The sequence below is a fragment of the Blennius ocellaris genome (assembly GCF_963422515.1).
Source record: "Blennius ocellaris genome assembly, chromosome: 1".
In the NCBI taxonomy this organism is placed as follows: Eukaryota; Metazoa; Chordata; class Actinopteri; order Blenniiformes; family Blenniidae; genus Blennius; species Blennius ocellaris.
In genome coordinates, this window is record NC_137650.1 from 30,624,842 (window position 1) to 30,644,733 (window position 19,892).

Here is a 19,892-nt window from a genome sequence, read left to right on the forward strand (position 1 = left end):
TTTTACTGCACTTACAATACCTCTAAAAGCCTGGGTGATACGTCCTCGCAGCAAGAGTGATGGCTCGCGGGACTGTGGGCCAGAAAGAACAGCTTGAGACTGCTCGTTACAAACCTTTAAACCAACCTGAAATGCCAGATGCTCACATTAAATGCTTTCTCAAAGTGCTTCCACCACCACTTTTTTCTAATGCCAATTGCTCAGGACTCTGTCAGATATAATACCAATACTCTTAAGTTAAATGTACCTTTAAAAAGTCAAAGTCAGTGCATTTTACAGGATCAACATTGAATGGACAACACTTCCAGACGGAGGACAAATTCTTCTATCTCAGGTCTGGGGATTTTTCCCTAATTAATGAGCAGATTGTGACATTAAAAAAAACCTTTCTAAAAGTCTTATTCCGATTCGTCTGCTATCCTCTCTATTTGTTTATTATGTGAACTACAAATTGCCTGGGCGCCATGCCAGTCATCGTTGATTCTAATGGCTTAACTGGGCTGAAATGTGAACAATAAATTTGAAGATATGCTTGTTCCACATGTTAGACGTTCACCAACATTCACGGCTGCAGCTCAACTATCAGACAGGAAATGGTGTTTAAAAGACTGAAAAAATAATTAGGAGTTATCTATTGTCCTTGCCAGCTTATCACTCATATAATATTCTCATTAGTGTCAGAAACAGTAATCACATGAAGGAAGAGAGAAAAACTTCTTGAAAATGTAGATCATTTTAATATAACTCAACTAATAACCAAAAAAGTACACAAACTGGCCTGAAAGAAACCACAAAATCTGTATAGCCTTTATCTTTATCGCTTCCTCCTTGATTAAGTTTGCAGTGTAAATTGGTGCTTTTGGCATCTATGTCGCGAACGGTTAGTGAAGGTTGCCTCATTTAACACAACTGATACCATCCACTCGCTTTAGGGGCTAGATTAGAATAAATTAGATTAAGGAAAAGTGCTCCGCACTATCCCTCTGTGATGTGGGAGTTTGTCATTTTAATTTGGGGAAGAAAAAAAAAAACTGTTTCAAAAAAGAAATTCTAAGAACTGGTGATGGCCTAGTGATGGAGCTCAGTTTCTCATCAAGCAATTCTGACATTAAAATATTCCTTCAAATTCATACAGCCAGAGATTCGCCAGTCCGTGAAAAAAAATTAAATCCTATCCGAGGAAATGATTTCCATTTTATGAAAATTAGACGGAAAGACCATTTTATCATACGGAGCGTATTTATATTACAGGACATGTTTACCAAAGGACATGTTTGTTTTCTCATGGATTAAGTGTCATTGTGTGAGTGGCGAACGGGGCTTGTCAGCATCATACAAACTTGTGATTGTTGCTTTCTGCTCTGATCACTCGACATCCCTTCACTGAAACGTGCCCTCTCGAGGCTCGTATCGTGGCCACACCAGCTTGACTTTAATCCAGACGCTTCCTTAAACTTCTGATATGGTTATTTTTCACGTGCTTATCTGAAGAGTTGCTCTCTATAACAACATTTTTTTTTTTTTAAAGTCAGGCATTAAGAGGCTTAGCAGCAGCAGTGCTTTAGCAGCCAAAAGGTCACTTTTGCAAATTGGGTTCATTAATCTTCTGGTGTATGGCAGCTCCAATGGGACACTCTTCATACACAGACACAGATTAAAATGGGGAAAGCGCTCGTAGATTTGCCGAGGAAAAAAAAAAGAAAGAAAAAAAAGAATCTCTCGGAATGATAAAGACTCTTCTGACGAAGTGAAGACTCGGCCCTCTACAGTCAGATTGCCAGTTTCACTCATATCAGAAAGAGAACCAGCGCGATGCGCTTGTAAGAAGAAAAAAAAGGAGGGGGGGGTTGAAGAATATAGAAGCCCTGAGTAGAGTTTGACTGAGCTATGATTATACCATCACAGATGATTATAGTTAGACATTTCTCTGACCCAGTGCATGACAGAATATCTCACTTTCCACTCTCCCTTTTTTTCTTTCTCCTCTGTGGCTCTCTGGGTGGGTGCCAACTCTCCAACAGCAGTAAAACACCTGCTCAAGCAGCAACACATGATACGAGACCCGAGTTGGCACTGGGGAGGTAAGAATATCTTCTGTCAGACCCGTAGGTTGCACAGGCATTGCCAGACCTGTATGGATATCTTCAGGACCACTGACCCGCTGTAAATACAAACCCAACGAGAGAGAATAAATACAAAAGGATTGGAAGAAAAAAAAAACCTGACACCAGGAATTAGTTATGTAGACTAGATTTACATTTAACGTCTCATTTAACAGCCTGGTATTAACCCGACTGAGCAGAATCCATCACTCACTTAGTTGGTTACAAAATTTCAGTGGTCTTCATTTTATTTTATGACTGTTTTTAACAACCGTTAATTTATGTAATAGCGCTTATGATTATAGTTGCTGCAAATAAATAAATGAGTCACTATATTGTGACTTTCCACAATAAAAAGGGCTGGAGAAGTGATTCCCAGAATGATTTCTTTCTGACAAGCAGATATATGAAATGCATTTCATTAATATGACGTGAAACTAGTCAAACGTCTGATTTTGAATTTAGTGTAAAGTATATTTTACTGCATGCTACAAAAGACGTCATATCATTAAAACTTTAATCAGATTGTTTTCCTTTTAATTATCCTTTATAGGTTGCCATCCAACCACTCCCAGTGTGGTGGTGGAGGCTGGACTCAACTTCTTAATATTTTTAAACGGCTGGTAATTACTTTTTAGTTAATGCTCGAACTATTTATACATACCCATTATTTACTCGAGTAATTGTAACAACCATCCCCGAAGCTAACAGCAATGCAAATGGTATTGCTGTACTACTGGACGGGCAGTAGACTTAAAGGTAATGATACATTTAATGTGTTTAAAACCAGTGAACAAAAAGGTTTTTACAATGTGGTATAAATGTAAATGCAGATGAATTTGTCAGCGTCTCTGCTTAGAGGAAACTACAAATGTTTATACGTTAATACTTCATGAAATGATCACTTGTGCTTTTACCCAGCCTTAGACAATGCTGTTAACTTTAGGAGTCTATAATTGTGACACACACAATTTAATTTGTTTAACTATTGTGAAGTGTACTATAACTATAATGTACTACAAGTCTGTATATATCTATATGTTTGTGGACGTAAAACACATTAAACAAAGTGTAATTTGTGTTTGTCTTTGTGTTTGCCCTGTGATGGAACAGTGGACTGTCCATGGTTTACATTGGCCTGCATCCACACACAGTCCACTGGGATCGGTTCCAACACCCAGTGAATTGAACGAAACTGTATATAAATTGAATGGATGGATTGCTTTGTTTAAAGGCATGTATGTACATTGAGGCCCAGATTGGAATTTGGGCCGATATGGAATCCGGCCGTCCCAGATTGGAATTCCATGTTGAACCTAAACACTCGAACGGTCATTCCCAAAAACATAACTTGGTGTGATTAGCAAACAGTTGATGAACACGTTAACAATGAAACTATGTAACAAAGTGAAAATGTACAAATAGAAATGAATCTGCAATTAAACAATTATATTATTGTAATTAATAGTCAGGCTAGTTATGAAATGTGATAATTGAATATTGAGGAAGTGGTAGGACTTTTCAATTCTTCCTGCCAAATTTCAGACAAATTGAATTAGATATATGTGTTTGAATTAGATATATGGTGTGTGATTGAAATTCCAATACGAATCCAGCGAGATTCCAATCTGGGCCTCAATATATAGCCGGAACAATGAGAATTTCATAGCTGTGGTTAATTGTATTTTCATCTGTCCGTTCATTCAAAATCAGAGAAGTCTAGACCAGGCTACATTACTTTTAACTTTTAGATATGCCAACAAACATTCACTTGCTTTTTTAAGCACATTGTGTTGGTTTTATTCCATTCAGCTGTGACAATCAGATTTTGATTAAAGTTGGTGAAACTACATGGTAAAAAGTAAACAGCACAGAAGCGGATCAAAGTTCTAATCTTCAACTCGTCAATAATGTGGATTTTGGTTAATGATCAAATTCAGCACAGTTTATTAAATAGATCTTTGGAAACATGTCATCTGAATTCAATTATACGGGCATTTGTTTCATGACAATGTGCTAATGGTACATTAGAAATACAGCATTGAGTATTTATATGTCATTTTAGTGATTAATACATAAATTCACCTATACGCTAGTAAAATAAAAAATTTTAATTTAGTGCTTCAAGTCATTTAATTTTGTTGTTTACAAATGCATTTTGGCGAACTCATTGAGCTTTCAACTTACACCTAATCATAGCGCATTTTAGTTAATTATTTTGGCATTCTGAAATGACCTTTTTCTTGTGAGTGCATGACTGGGATACATGATGGACCCCCCCTCTCGACACCCACCATCCAGCATTGTTAATATTGCTCCAATGAGGAAGATTAAGAAAGATCAGACTCAGTCATTTATTGTTCTCATAAAATCAATTTAGCCCCATTAAATCTTTACAATACAATAAAAGTCAAGCACATATTCATAATCTCGTAATGATCACACTTTGATCATAGTAGATCAGTATCGCAGGAAGCTCACATCACATCCTAATCATTGTCGGGAACGCAAGCGTTTGCTGGTGAATGGTAACAAATGAGTGTGTGTAAATTACAACTGAATCTACTAATAAGCTTAATCAAAATTTCATTTATCCATTTTGTTTTGACAAACCGTCCTGAAAGTCCAGATGGCGTTGTGTGTTTTTGGTCTCTGTTCTGCCATCATGATGCTTATTAATAATTTATGTCTCATAAATGACTTATAAGCTCCTTCTACATCTCTCAGCTCCTTCTCTCTATGTTACGGTCCTGCGCACACTATGGGCGTTCAACACTGGTCCTCTAAGTCGATGAAAACGCATGGCTTCCTCCACAGCGATAAAATGACTTGGTAATGAATGGTTTGTTGTGATGCTTGTTGAAATGCGTTTCTTAGAATGACTATGGCCCTGGATTTTATGTAAGACCACATTTAAGATAGGCGGCTAATGTGTTTTCTGTGCACCTAATGAAAGATGGGATTCGGGCGATGACAAGCATCGCTCACGTAATGAAAATGATCCTCACCTCAACATTGTCATTAGGGGAGAACTTTTAAAGCTCTAATGAAACCAAACTCATAAAAACCTCCTCTAATGATCAGCCAGAGTGGATTAGATGCTGCTTACACTCCCACATACAATCTCTTTCACACACTCTCTCTCTCACACACACACACACAAATGCACACTCACATTAAAAATTCGTATTTCATATTCCATCCACTGGGTGTGTAATGACGGTTGTTATTAAAGCCAGTAATTGTCTTACAGCGGTGCTGTGTTATTAGATCTGGGGGCAGTTCTGCAGACACAGTCGGAGGCAACTGGATGTAAAGTCGCTGAGCGGTGAAATAAGGGAGCAGAGCTGAGCAGACGCACCAAAGATGGTATCGACATCAAAGGGAGATGCTCGCATTGTGCCGTCTGACCCTCGTGAACGGCACTCAGCCCACCTGTTACCCTATCCCTCCCGAGACTCTCCTGCTAACTCTGTCCCCCCCTTGCCTCCTGGAACCAGACACTCACTCCACCAGAAAAATCTGATAATGACCCTGCGCAGGGAGACTGAAGCATCAAAGATGCCAGAGGCACAAGTACATTGTACCTTGGAGCAAACTGGGACTTTCCATTACAGCAGCTTCTGTGACGGATGTTAGTAACAGATGATATTCAGGCAGAAAGCTTCCGAAGTTAAATAGTATCTCCTGATCTTTTGGAAGACCTAATGAAGTACAACTCATCAGACACAGACAAAGAAATGGATCTATTCTTGCAGGATACTGAGCTTGAATAAAATACATTTACTCCACTGTTTGTTTGTTTTTTACCACTTTGGTTTTTTTTCCTCCAAACTCAACATTAGACTGCTGCGATAAGCAATCTGCTCTCCAATGGTTTTGTTTCACATTAGTCTCGTATTTTTCACACCGATTTCACACTCTACAAGAAAAATGACACTAAGGCTAAATTAATTTAGCCACAGCAAATGAACAGGAGGTTGGCACGCCGGTGGTTAGCGCTTTCTCCTCGCAGCAAGAAAAATCCCTGGTTCAAGTCAGTTTGTGAGTGTTTGTATCTATGGTTTTCATGTTAGGGTTGTTCCAGGTGATGTTGTTCCGACAACTTTTGAGATGAACTGATCACTAAAAATGACTTATATGTGTGAGTCTGTGACTTTGTGTGTCACCTGTGATGGACTGGCGACTAGTTTGATCAGGTGCCAGCTTACATCAGCATCAGTGACCTTTAATTGCATTGAGCAACGTGGGAGACTGATGGATGAATGTGATCCTGCAGCCAAATCTGTCCATCTTATCTATTTTTTTTTATGAATGTTTTATTTTATGAAATCTACAAGCACAGGTGGGTCAAATAAACCAAAAAGAAGCCATATTGAATGAATTCTGTTCAACTATTGAATAAAGTCATTCAACATTGATGCATCTTAAAAGCCAGATAAATAAATCATAAACATATAACCCAGGGAATTATATATAATTCAAGTTTGGAAGGATTTACAGGACAATGTGAGTGTGTTAAAGGAGATGATATTCACCCTAAATATGGGCAACCGCAGCAGATAAATGGATTAAACACTTTCTACAATGTACAATGCATATGCAGCAAAAATTCAGCAAAATGCTGCTGCTAGCAAACAAATGGGGTTATGATTTATGAGCACACCATTAGCTGGAATGCATTCAAGCAATATTTAAAGTAAAGATTACATTTCTCACTGAACTCTATGTTGTCAGCCAGCTCAGCGCACAGGTAGACCTGGTGAAATTTGATTAACTGTAATCTATTGCTCTGGTAATGAAAGCTAGAGGCGAGTACGGTTTACCTGAAACAGCAGACTTGTAAAATGTTATTAAATTATGACAAACACTGTCTCTGCTTGTACTATAGTATAAACTGTTACACGTTGATGAGGGTCTCAGTTGTTGTCACAGCAAAACAAAAGAGAAATCACCTCTGGGGAGGGCAACGGCTTCTCATTAACCAGCTCCGATCCCGGCGCAAATCATCTGTCACATTCAGATGTGGCCTTTCATTGCCCCCTTGTTTTAACAACAACAAACCCATCCTCCTTTACAGTGTCGGTAAGCCATCATTTAAAGCTGTTCCCACAAATAACATTAATCTAGTTCCTGCCCAGCTGTGCACAGTGTGGGGTGAAACTGGCAGGAGCAGAAGGACGTAAGCAGTCTCAATACCCTGTGGTCTGCACTCGAGCCAGCCAGCTGGTGTCATTGGAGCTTTCCTGACTTGGACCACAAAGGTGATTTCTCTACAGGGGTTGTGGGTTTTGTATCTTAAACACGGTTCTTTACTGGAGTCATTTTTATCAGCAGGGTGCTTTCAAAAACAGTCCATGATCAAATGATTACGGGACCGGTTCTCCTTTAACACAAAAACCCTACTTTTACACTGAGAGACTTTAAAATCTCCCCCCTGCCCACAGTTTTATTCGACCTATCTAATTAGAGCCATAATGCTGGTGGTAGGGGTCAATCAGGACGGCAGTACTGGGAAAAGCCTGTTGGTGTCACATTCTCACTTGCGGTCAGACACAGGACAGGAAGCTATTATGCCCGTCTGGGTCTGGCCAGCAGACACTTCTGAAACACCACTTTTCTTAAGAGTGTGAAAGCTTCTTAGCCCAGAGGCGGCCAATACAGCATCCAAAAAAACTTCGAACCGGCAGAAAGTGTTTAATTCTTTGCAAGAGCTAGTGATGTGTGGATTAACGGCGGAAGCAAAGCAAAGTGTGAACTGTGAAAGCATCGAGCTGTTTTTTTTGGTGAAGCACAGTGGCACACTTCTTCTAATATTTACATTGTGACTAGAAAAGTCAAGCTATTTCCTCCTTTGCCAGACCAAAGGCAGCCAGGGCAGAATAAACAGGCCTTTCAGTCCATCCTGTGGGAATTGTTTTCCTTTTATCAACCTCCACATGGATTTCAACATAAAATGGTCAAAGGGATGGGATTTTCTTTCTACTAATAACTAAGCGAGCGAGCCTTGTTGGCCTGCTGTCTTAATACACGTAATGTCTAAATTTAGGAGGAGGGAGTGAAACACTGGATAAGGAAGGATATCGAGGCAAAAGACTGAGCTCTTGGATCAGAGGAGGAAATAAGGGAGATCTCTATTCCAATCATAATATTTGTCACCATCAAATATCACATGCTACGTGACACTGTTGAGAGAATACAGATCAGATTCATTTAATCTGCCTGCACAGACATGGCCCGTGTGTGCACAAAGAAGTTTTGAGGAACCTGTGCGATTTGTCTGCAAAGTGCCTTCCCATCTCCTCCATTCACCTCAGTCACATCCTTCACATCAACCCCATGTCTCTTGTCTCATGAAAGGCAGTCCATTACTGCATATTAGCAGCAGAGTGAGGCAGGGAGATAAGGGAGGCTGCTGATCAAACACACAGACAAATCGCCAGTGACAGAAACACACATTTGTTGCTCAGCATTTAGCTTTGATCTCTGACTCTGCCAAGAGCCAAAGAGAAGCAAATCTCAGCCTTTGAACTGGAGATTTTTCAGATGAGGTGTCTCTCTTTCTCTCACACACACACACACACACACACACACACACACACACACACACACACACACACACACACACACACACACACACACACACACACACACACACACACACACACACACACACACACACACACACACACACACACTTCTGGAGAACTGTGTGTTCACACGACGGGGACATCATTTGCAATCCTGTTCCACGAAGGATAGTGCCTACATATTCAGCAGGACAGTGAGGAGACGGATACAGTACAGGGCGGAGTAGACTATCCACATCACTGACAGAGAACATGACACAGGTGATGCTGATGCTGATTATTTGAGACGTTGGACCTCTGGGGGGCTGACAGAGGCCTATTACAGTGAAACGCTGTTCAAGGTTTTACAGCAGCATCCTTGTAAAACCTTCATGCACTTACTAAATCACAGAGAACTGAGCAGCGGCATCAACAAGTCGGTAGGTGGATCGCTGAATTGTGATTATGTTTCAATCTTGTTCACATGGGCATTATGGAGACATAAAATAAAAATCTGATTAGCCTTCTAATCCAATTTTCTGATCTGTGATTTCTTCTGATATCACACTTCATTTTTGTTTGTACCCTTGCAGTCTCGTGCAAACATGCGCGTTTTTGCACGCGCACGCTTACGCACTGGGGAGAGCAAGATTGTTTTTGCAGAATAGTAATAACAGATAAGTGGCTGCTGTGTGTCTAAGCTGTCAGCCATGGATCATCTCATTTCCTGACCAGGCCGGCCCAGGCCCCCTGTGTGTTATTACAAACAGCCCAGATCATGTGACAGGGGAGGGAGATTACTGGAGGAACTAATTGAGGCTACTCTGTGTGTTCTCTGCTGGAGAACAGTGGGGTGACTGTTTGGCCGGGCGGCCTGATACTCAACCCTCCCATGTCCCCTGCAACCACAAAATGGCCATTACAAACAAAGACCCTGTCAAAGCCAACAGACCTGACCAGCCTGTAGTGAACCAGATCATTCTTTTGAAGCCTGGGGAATCCCCTTATTCTGTAGGGGGAGTATGGGATTAGAAGGACATGTACACACCTGGCTCAACATATCTTGTGATTAGATTGGTACCATGCTCTTTGAAAAATGGATGTTGAAACGAACCACATTATACGTGCTTTATATTGCATATCATCTTCTTTATCCAATAACATGGACACAGTGATCCTTAAACGATACTTCCCCTATTAAATGTAAATGATATGATACATAGCAGCACTTAAACCAAATTGCATTTCTCACAAAGGAAGTTCCTATGGAAGTCATCCCTTTCCGAACTACACCCAAAGCCTTGGTCCAACTCCTCTTGTGTACAACAGCCACACTGGATGCATCATCGTCAAGGGTTGGCTCTGTACCATTCTGTGTTATTGTTACCTTTAGTACAATAGAGCTAGATAGAGACAACCCACAGAAACTGGCGCCCGCTGGTTCTCTGGGAGAAACAACTGTCAGCTAGCATTTGCTCTGAGTGGACCAGTATGGCTGTCACACAGAGCTATTATTATGATGCAGCCCCTGGGTCGAGCCGGGGCTCCAGGGTGACACAGAGTGATCCTGTGTCATCCCTTTCAGCTCCGCTTTTTTCATTCATCAGCATACTGCAAGACGCACACATTGAGAGCGGCGGAGCATTTCTTGTAACAGGTGATATACCCAGATGATGCAATGAAGGCTGTGCAGGCACAAGACCTTTCTTTTTAAATAACAAATTCCCAGTGACCCCTAAAACCTACTGCCTTCACAGAGTGTAAACAGTCACACACAGGTCAGCACTTAAACCTAATCACGCTTCTCACTCGAGAAGATCCAGGCACTGGCTGGTGAGGCAGACAGTGGGGGGAGGGATTGCAGTATTGTGTTTCCACACAGGATATGGTGCCTGTGTTTTTATGTGCAGTCAGCCCCAGGCACGGCCCAGTTCCAGCTTAGTGCCAGTGCCAAGGCTAGCACAGGCGCCGGAGCTGGCTGGACAGGTCTGATAGCACTTTTACAAGTGGGAATCTGAGAGCCACTGTGCTTTTAAAGCTTGGCTACTCGTGCTGCATCTCAAATGGCATCCTCTTGCCACCAATAAAGCAATATTCTTGACCACTCCTGTGTCAAGTGCCTCTCTGGTCATAAGTAATGCACTACGTGTGAGTCTGGGTTATTTGATCTGGGCTCTTGGGAAAGATTGCCCTCCTTGGATAGGACTCTGGGTTTTGTAGGACTTGAAATGATGAATGACGCCCAGGTCATCGGGAGTAGAAGTATTTGTTGGCCGGTTGGACGGTGAATGGTGGCTTCATTAGCAGTAACAGCCGAGTCAATGTGGATGGATGTCAGATCTTGTGGAAATGCTTGCTTTCGACCGAATAACTTGTATTCGGTAGCTGCTTGAATAAAATGTTTCAGAATGCATTCATGCGCAAATGAAACTGATAAAAACGGAATTACACTGAAAAGGGATTCAATTTGCAAGCTGCACACCATGTCATTAACTCTTCGACCCACACTTGAGACCATTTGTCCGAAGTCTCTCTTGTGTTTATGCACCAGATTTCATTCACAGCTCTCTAACTGCATAACTGCCAATTTATCACTTTGGTGACTTTTCAGATGAGCATCATTTTAAAAATGACCTTACGAAGAGATATGGTAATCTTGTGAGCAGATATCAGCTAATTTTCTCTGCTCGCTTTGGCTCTGCAGCCAACACACTTGATGATGATTATGTAAGTTGATGATCCACGCTCAGTGAACCGAATAGCAGTGCATCTGAATCCTGAAGCTGTGTCCATGCCATCATGACCAATAACCAATCACTTGCAACAAACTGCAGTTTGTCTAGTCAGTTCTACCCTTCAGATACGCTGTCATGGCTCCATTTTCCTTCACTGTTCAGACTAACCCACACTGATTCCAAAATATCAAATGTGCAAAGGATTTCACACCCTTAAAAAAACAGAACAACCAAAAATATGAGATAGAGTGCAGATCAAGCTCAGCAAGTCCTGCAAGTCTACCATCTCTTTATTGCAGCAGTATTTCACAACAGTTTGCAAGAATTAACGACAGTACACTAAAAAACAAAAACAAATCCTGGCAACACCAACATGTGCTGCTAAAAGTAATTTCTCTATTCATGCCACTGTTGTTCTGTCCATAAATGCCACCTAACAGACTCCACACCCTCACGAAATGCATTTCAGTCTTAGAAAACAAAGTGTAAACACGAGAGTTGCTTGGATATATCAGGCCATGCACAGAAAGAGAGCATGAAGAAAAATACCGGTGCTAATATTGTACATACCTGTAAAAATGTAAGCAAATCAGTATAAAATTATGGTCTGAGTTTCTACCACCAGGAACATTTGTGTTTATGAATCACTTGCCATATCTAAAACACTGAAAGTATAGCTTCTTTACAACATTTAAGAAATTCTATATTTTGGCCCCTGTATTTTAAACCAGCCAACAACAGAGTGCATCAATGCCAACCTTGAACTAGCAAAGACAATAATTCATTGAAATGCTGCTATATAGTATATTTAGACAATAACGTTTCAAAATGAGGATAACCTCAGTGTGATGCCAGGTTTGGGTTTTTTTTCTGTTAAATGTCCATGTTTTTCCTGTTTAGTCTACTGCAGTTGCAGAGATCACTGTGGCTCAGTTGGTACAATGGGTTGTCCTTCAAGTATCCTTGAGAAAGACAAATTGCCCCTAATGGATGGTTGAGGGCCTCGCATGGAAGCCACAGGCGAATGGATGAATGTGACTGAAATGTTAAAGCTTTTTGGGGACTGATGAATTAGTGCAAAAGTGCTATTTAAGTTACATGTATTCACTGGTATCCAAAAACATGATTTTCACATGATTTCAGTGGCCATTTTCCAACATGACATCTTGATTAAAAAAACAACAACAACAAAATCAATACATTTGCTTCACACAGACTTTATAAAAAAAAATGGTTGTGTGTGATTATTTTTATCATGTTAACATCATGTCATGTTGGGTCATCTCTCAGCAGCATCAGCTTCAAGGGGAAAAAAACTGATGGTTTTAACACCACTTAAGTCACCCATCCATTAGCCTGCACACCTAAACCTTCTGAGCTAATTGGTGAATCAAATTATCAGATTTAAGAGGCTCAACAGACACATCCACCTGCATCATGGATGGTGTTACACTCTTACAGCGATGCTAATGCACCACTTCCTTTCCCTGACCCCTAACCGTTGGTCCCTGAGGCCCTTTCACTATCACACTGATGTGATATGGATGCGTCTGTGTTTTACACAGATTGGATATATTGATGCTAACTGTTTCATGGATGTTTGGAATAAGTGACGGAAGCAGTTAGCGTACATTCACAGGTTCACTTCTGAATCATCGGGGAATTACCATCATTGTCATTGACCATTCAGCTGCACCATAGAAGTAATCATACTCCATTATGAGCAATATTGCAACGAAGCTAGTTAGTATGCCGCAGCGTAGTGAAGTGAATTTGTTTATTTACAGCTGGCTGGCTTTTGATTACTCAACATTTGACAAGAACAAATTTACAGTCATGCCAATTTTCTTCGAAATCATCCAGCGTGATGAAGACAACAGGCCTTTGATGGATTCTCTCAGGGGACTGATCATGTCAGCCAGATAGCACAACACTCGTTAAAAGACACATACGGCTTCTTTTGAACACATTTGATTAGGTTTTTAAATTATCTGCATCCCTTCCAGAGTTGCCTTCAGGACACAAAACAACTTGACATGCAAACAGATGTGAGACTGCGATTCTATCTTTGCATGCAATTACAGTGACTTGCCGATCTCTTTCATGTCCATTTTTTTTAAAGAAATCTGGCATCACTTCCAAATGCATAAGTGTCCTATAACACTGACGAATAACCTTCAGCGCAGTGAAGCCGAAGCTTGCAACTTTAATGGAAGAAACATACTGTCTTGATGTATTATGACCAAACAGCGTATGAATCAGCCTGGGAAATAGAGAGTGAATTAGCATCAGGACAGGTCTCCTCCCACAGCCTTCCGCCGGCTTCGCATCATTCATTATGATGATCTATGGCTGCTCTTTATGCCCTGACTTGATATTTCAGACTCATGTGAGGTGTGGATCATTAGGGAAAGCTTTTACCATTAATAAGCAGACGTTGTTTACATGACTAATACTCCAAGAGGCAATGAGGTTGAAGCATTTAGAGTAGGACATTCATCTTCCCCACACCAGTAAATATCATCCAGATGCTATTGATATTTACTGGGCTACAAAGAAATAGGCTGGGATGGAAGGACTTCATCGCGTAGGGTATTGCTCGAGGAAGGCGATGAAGAAGAAAAGAAATGGAAAGGGAGTACAGTTTAGAGCTGAATAGCAGTGAACTAAAGAATAATCCCCCCCCAAAAAAACAGATTTGTATTGTTAAACTAGACTGAAACAAAGCATAAACCCTCAAATCTCACATAATAGACTCCCAGAGGTGTATAAAAGTATGTTTGCAGATGGGGGTTGGGTTGAATTGTTTTCTCAAGGAGTTACAGTAACTCTTTGCAGTTCTTATCAGACAAATTAATGCCCAACCAATTGTGAACAGGCTGCAGCATTATCAGCTCTGAAAGATACCAAGAAGTAAAGCCAACCATTGACTCACATAAATGAACATGCACCCAAACCTTGATTTTGACAAGAAGAACGTAGTTTAATCAACTAAACGAACAATTTGAAGGTGAAAATAGAACACTTTTAACAATAATAGTGTTCACGAACTGTATTTAGTGTCAAGCTTTCAACAGACAGAATTAATTCATATCAATTATGACAACAAAAGAAACTAAAATGTTGATTATCTGAGTGGGAAAGCTGTGATCACATGCCATAACTGGTATTTGGACTGAAGTGTTTTGATATCCAGGCATACTTCATTCTATTGGGTTTTAATATCTGTTAAAGTGTGAACCTTATTTCAAGAGGTTCTATGAAATTTCATTGAGTGATTTGGTAATCTGAAACTCATGGAATTCACAATAAGTTGACAAATCTCACTTATATCTCACCTGCATCTAAACAACTGAAATATATTGGAGGCTTATGGAGGTATGCTTTACCATCCTTATCATAACATTATATCATAATAGAATGCTGTTTTTAAAAGTTGATCAATCAAGGCAAAGACAAATTTCCTGCCAGCTTATGTGCTTTCTGTACATATCTGTGTGGCTAAAGCAGATGTATATTCACACATCAAGCCATATGCTGAGAGACGGTGGCTCTAAATAAAAGCTGTTGGTGGAAGAAGAGGGAAGCAGATGGATCACTTGACCTTTTCCAAACATCATCTTGTCAAATTAAAAAAAAAAAAAATGACGGCGTGAGTAAACAGACAGCCACATTAGCATGTTCTGATGGAAACATGGATGAGGTGGAGCACTGCTGATCACACACATCAGGAGGTGAAAACTCCGTTGTCTCAGAGCAGTTCAAGTTCCGTATTAGGCGAGTGATCCAAAAGCTGAGTGAATCCTGCCGCGCAATGATAAAAAAAGAGCTGACATCAAAGGATCACAGAGTTTTGCAGTCAGCTTTTAGCGACTGAAACAACGAAACTCATTCCCAAAAGTCATTTTAAAATACGGTGACAGTCAAGAGGAGAGATCAGTGCTGTAGGTGGTTATGTACTCATCAGGGGACGAGACCTCAAAGACTCTCGCAGTACCACAGAGAGACTCATATCCGCTCTGTGTCTGTAACTGTGTTAAATTGCAATTATGTCCTTGTTCATGCTGTAATAGAGCAGGGCATAGGGGAGAGTGGGGGATGGTGGTTGACTATGATGGAGGTGTGCGAAGACCACCGAGGTGAAATGCCGTTTAGGGACACAGATACATTTGCCAATATCCATGTAGTGGCTAACAGGGCACGTGGATAGTTGTTTTCCTCTAACCAATAACTGGGGTCACTTATGGTTGATGACAGCAGAGACATGTTCCTCCACCCAATGGATTACTGGGATTAACTTCTAGTCCCGCCTCCATGCCTCGGACCCAACCAGGGGAAGGAGAGTGGCTCAACTTGTCATCTCTTCAGAGAATGCTGTAATTAACAGGCTCTGATGAGCAGCTCAATCTGCACAAACGGAGAGAGATTGGCCTGGTTTTGAAGTAGACGTGCAGCGTGTGAGCATGTGTGAGAGAGAGGCAGGAGGATAGAAAGGACAAAGACTCACCTGGCAACATGTCAGCAACATCCCACAATGTCCTTGAAAGCAACCTTGTTTGTTTTCCCCTCCAATTTGTGATGCACATCTCATTAATTTTAAAGTTTGGTTGGTTTTTTTTGCTCTCATTTCTTTTATCTGATAAAAAATCTAGTTATCTGATGTTAAAACTGTGACAAGTTAAAAAAAAAAAAACAGATGCTCACAGGTGGCATTACAACAATTTTTTAAAAAAGCATATTGCAGCTCTGACAAGGACAAGATGGTATGAGGTGTTTGACTTGCTGGAGGGACGAGGAGGAATGGAGAGAAGCCATTGTGAGGACTCCGGTGGTGCCAGAGAGCAGTGCGGCACTTCCTCCTGCGTCCCCGTGAGGATAAATATTTGAATTAGATTACGTGCGTTATTTCGGTCTCGACCGGTGACGTCAGGCTCGCTACATCAGAGGAAACACTTTCGCACACGGGAGCACCGTCTCATCCGGAGTGGTGTATTTTGAAACACGGGTAGTGATGGAGTGCCAAGGCAATTTATGATGCATGGATACACATACATACTGTAGTTCCACGCATACCACGTCATCATCACAATGCACGCGCTCTGGAGCTCAACTTTATGAGACGAAAAGAGAATTTCTACTGATGGTTCCTGCAGGGAATAAGGAAATACTCAATAAATCAACAGCAAGACAAGTTTAGACAATTGACGCTTGCTGTGAAACTGCTTTCTTTTCATTTTTAAAATAATGCAACCATAGTGCGTTCACTGAAATACTTTGACAGATTGAGTAGTGTTGGAGGATATTTTAAAACATAAAACACATTTTTTCACTAATTACATCCTAAAAAGTAAAATACAAAAGTATTACGAACACTTTTGCCACATCCTGTACACAACAAAATACGACTGCTCTTTAATATCAAGAGTTATTTGGGAAGAATTTAGCCTGAATGTGGAGACATAAGCCATCCAGATAGGTTTTCTTTTGCCCCAGCGTCAATGATTGCATTGCGAATAACAAATATCGGTGGTGTTATCGGTGGTGTTATGACTAAAACAAAGAAGCACTTTTCCATATTGATATGCCAAAATACAACAGTATTCATGACCAGAATTGTAAAGCAGAAAGGTCAGAAGTCCTGCAACACATCTCAATACTAATCGCAGCTATTTAGTTATATATTCTGTGATTTTCATGAGATCATTATGGCAAAGTGTAAGCAAAAGAAAAAAAATATATAAATATATAAGTCATCAAATGTGCTCACTTGCCTGATAAAGGGTTGAGCCAATCCATGCATATCAATATAGAGATAAGCTGTTCATTTTCATTGAAAACAGCCAGCTGCATTACAGTACTACCAGAAATAAAATGAATGACTTAAAGTGGATTTGTCTGCTCCTGGATTCAGAATTTGAAATTGCTCTGTGAGATGAAATGATCTCCATGAAAACTGCTTACAGTGAGTTCAGTGGATTATCCAGAAATAACTGTGCCACTGTTTCTGGAAAGTGGTGCTGCTCTTGAATTTTTAAAAACCATTTCTAATGCCTTCAGCATCTCAAAAATAAATTTAATTCACCTCCATTTCACCTAATGCACACTGCAATTAGAGCCCTCTGAACATGACCCAGCAGAGGAGACATAAATAGATCTCGTAAATGGATGGCTGGATGTTATGCAAGTATTAGAAATGAATTACAAAAAAAAAAAAACAATCCTTACATTTGCCTTTTGGGCTTCCATGTACAGAATGTCCCCGAAAATGTCTGGCCATCTGTAATCCAATCATCTGATGATCTCATTAATCCAGCCTCATTTGAAATTTAAAGAGGCTGGGTGGGCCATTCTCCGTCGTAATCTGTCAATATTGAGACAGTGGGAGCACTTAGAGGGAGACACAGATGGGAAAGCATAACATAAAGCAAACCAGCAAGGCTTGACGGAAAGTCAGGTCAAAAAGAAATGCTTCCAGCCGCGGGGATTTTAACCCACCTTGTGTCACGGCTCCAACTAGACTTCAAGACTTTAAGCTGCTGGTAAATTTATTTCAGATATGGTACAGTGGTCAAAGCACAAACATCCCTTTTACTGACAGTGATCCAGAGTATGATACATTTAAACAGCAGCGGCGAAGAGGCCACTGTCAGATATCCCAAAATAGAAGCAGACAATGAAATAGTTCCCGCATTAATCCATGTTGGATTTTGTAAACATCTTATATTTATTATTGTGTCATTCTGACTCACTTACTCTCCCATTTCACAGACATTTATATCCATCCGAATGAAATATGAAGTAGCAAGCTGGAGGGCCAAACCGCAGCGAACAAAGAAAGAAGTGGACATCAGAGTAATGCGGGCTGGCCCAGTTTGAGCTTGGTGGCTTTTTTTTTTTCTTTCAAATGCAGTCACAAAAATGCATCTGTCATTGACATTAGATAAATCATACATGACATACTGAGCTTCTCACAATGCATGTTGAAATCAGTATTCTATTCAAGGGATGGAGAGCCATAGCCAATAGAAAGGTCAGGCCGAAGAACTAGTTCTTCACCAAAAAACAGATCAACACTGAACCCTGTGTTTATAAGGTTGTTTTGTACTAAAGGATTCTAACACTACAACAAGTCACCAAATCTTTCACTGCAGACTCCACCAGTTTTGTACGTTGAAAAACGTCCCTGCCTTAACCGAGGTTTGAACCCAGACTCCACATAATCAAGGTCAAGACTTAACCTGATTCGCCACTCAAGGGAGTTCCTGTTAATGTCTGTCCATATGTCTTCTATACTCTCCACAGAGACAATCCCAGCTCACTGGGCGAAGGCTGCGTTACAGTCTCGGAAACTCCACACAGAAAGGCCTGCGATACACGATCAGAAACAAAAATGTAAAAATAAAAATGACAGTTGCTTTGCCTCCAAATATAAGTTATGTCTTTAGGTAAAACTATTGAGCAGTGTTATATTATCAACAATGTAAAGATGCATTGTAATGTTTTCAGTACGAGGGGCAAAACGTATCAATGTGAGAGTGATGGCACATTTCTATCTGAAACTTTTTATGACATTCTGAGTGTTTTAAAAACATTTTGCAGTTGAAAACTGGTAAATGTAATTTATTACCTACTAACTACTAATGTGCCTTTAAAAAAGACCATAAAGTGCAATATATTTCATTTTATTACTTTTTTTTTTCGCAGCAAATTACATCCCCAAAGACAAACTTTCAACATCTGTTTTGTCTGATAAAGTTTTCAGGCTGTTCGTGTCACTTCAATCAATTTTATTGTGACAAAATGGGCTTATCATGCAGACAGAGTGACCAACATCGTCATAAAAACTTCATAAATGTTGAATGCCATTGACAAATGCATTAATTAATCCATATAATAAATATAGATACGATGTTGGGGAGTTGGTATAAAATTACGATCCAAGAATGTATGCCATTGTGAATTTTACACCACATCTATTGATAATGAATGTTTTACAATAATTAGTCCTTTGGTACTGCTGCAGAGAAGCCATTGTTATGGTATATAAAGCAGTGAGCAGGGCAACAATACTTACTTGTGATTTAAGTTCACAGCCTAAGCTCTTATCGTCTCACTCCAAATTCATTACCTCATCATCTGCACCCTGCTTTTGTGCCACCCAAGTTAAATTGCTATTTTCATGTCTTTGCTTTAGGCCTCTGTTCACTAATATCCAGCTGCACATACACAGCTGCCGGTGAAAGAGGTGGAAAATGCATGAAGTGACAAAGGACAGTGTTTGAATAGCGATTGATTCATCTGACCTTTATAGATACAATAAAAGTCATGACCGGGCAACGGCTGAACCTTCAAGCCCAAAAAAACCACAATATACAGTACAAGTCGTGCTATCAAAGCTCAGTGAGACTGGAGCAACAACCTGTCACTGATCTAATGCACTGCAATAACAAAGTCATTTTTTTCCCACTGTGTAGCAAATGCATGGT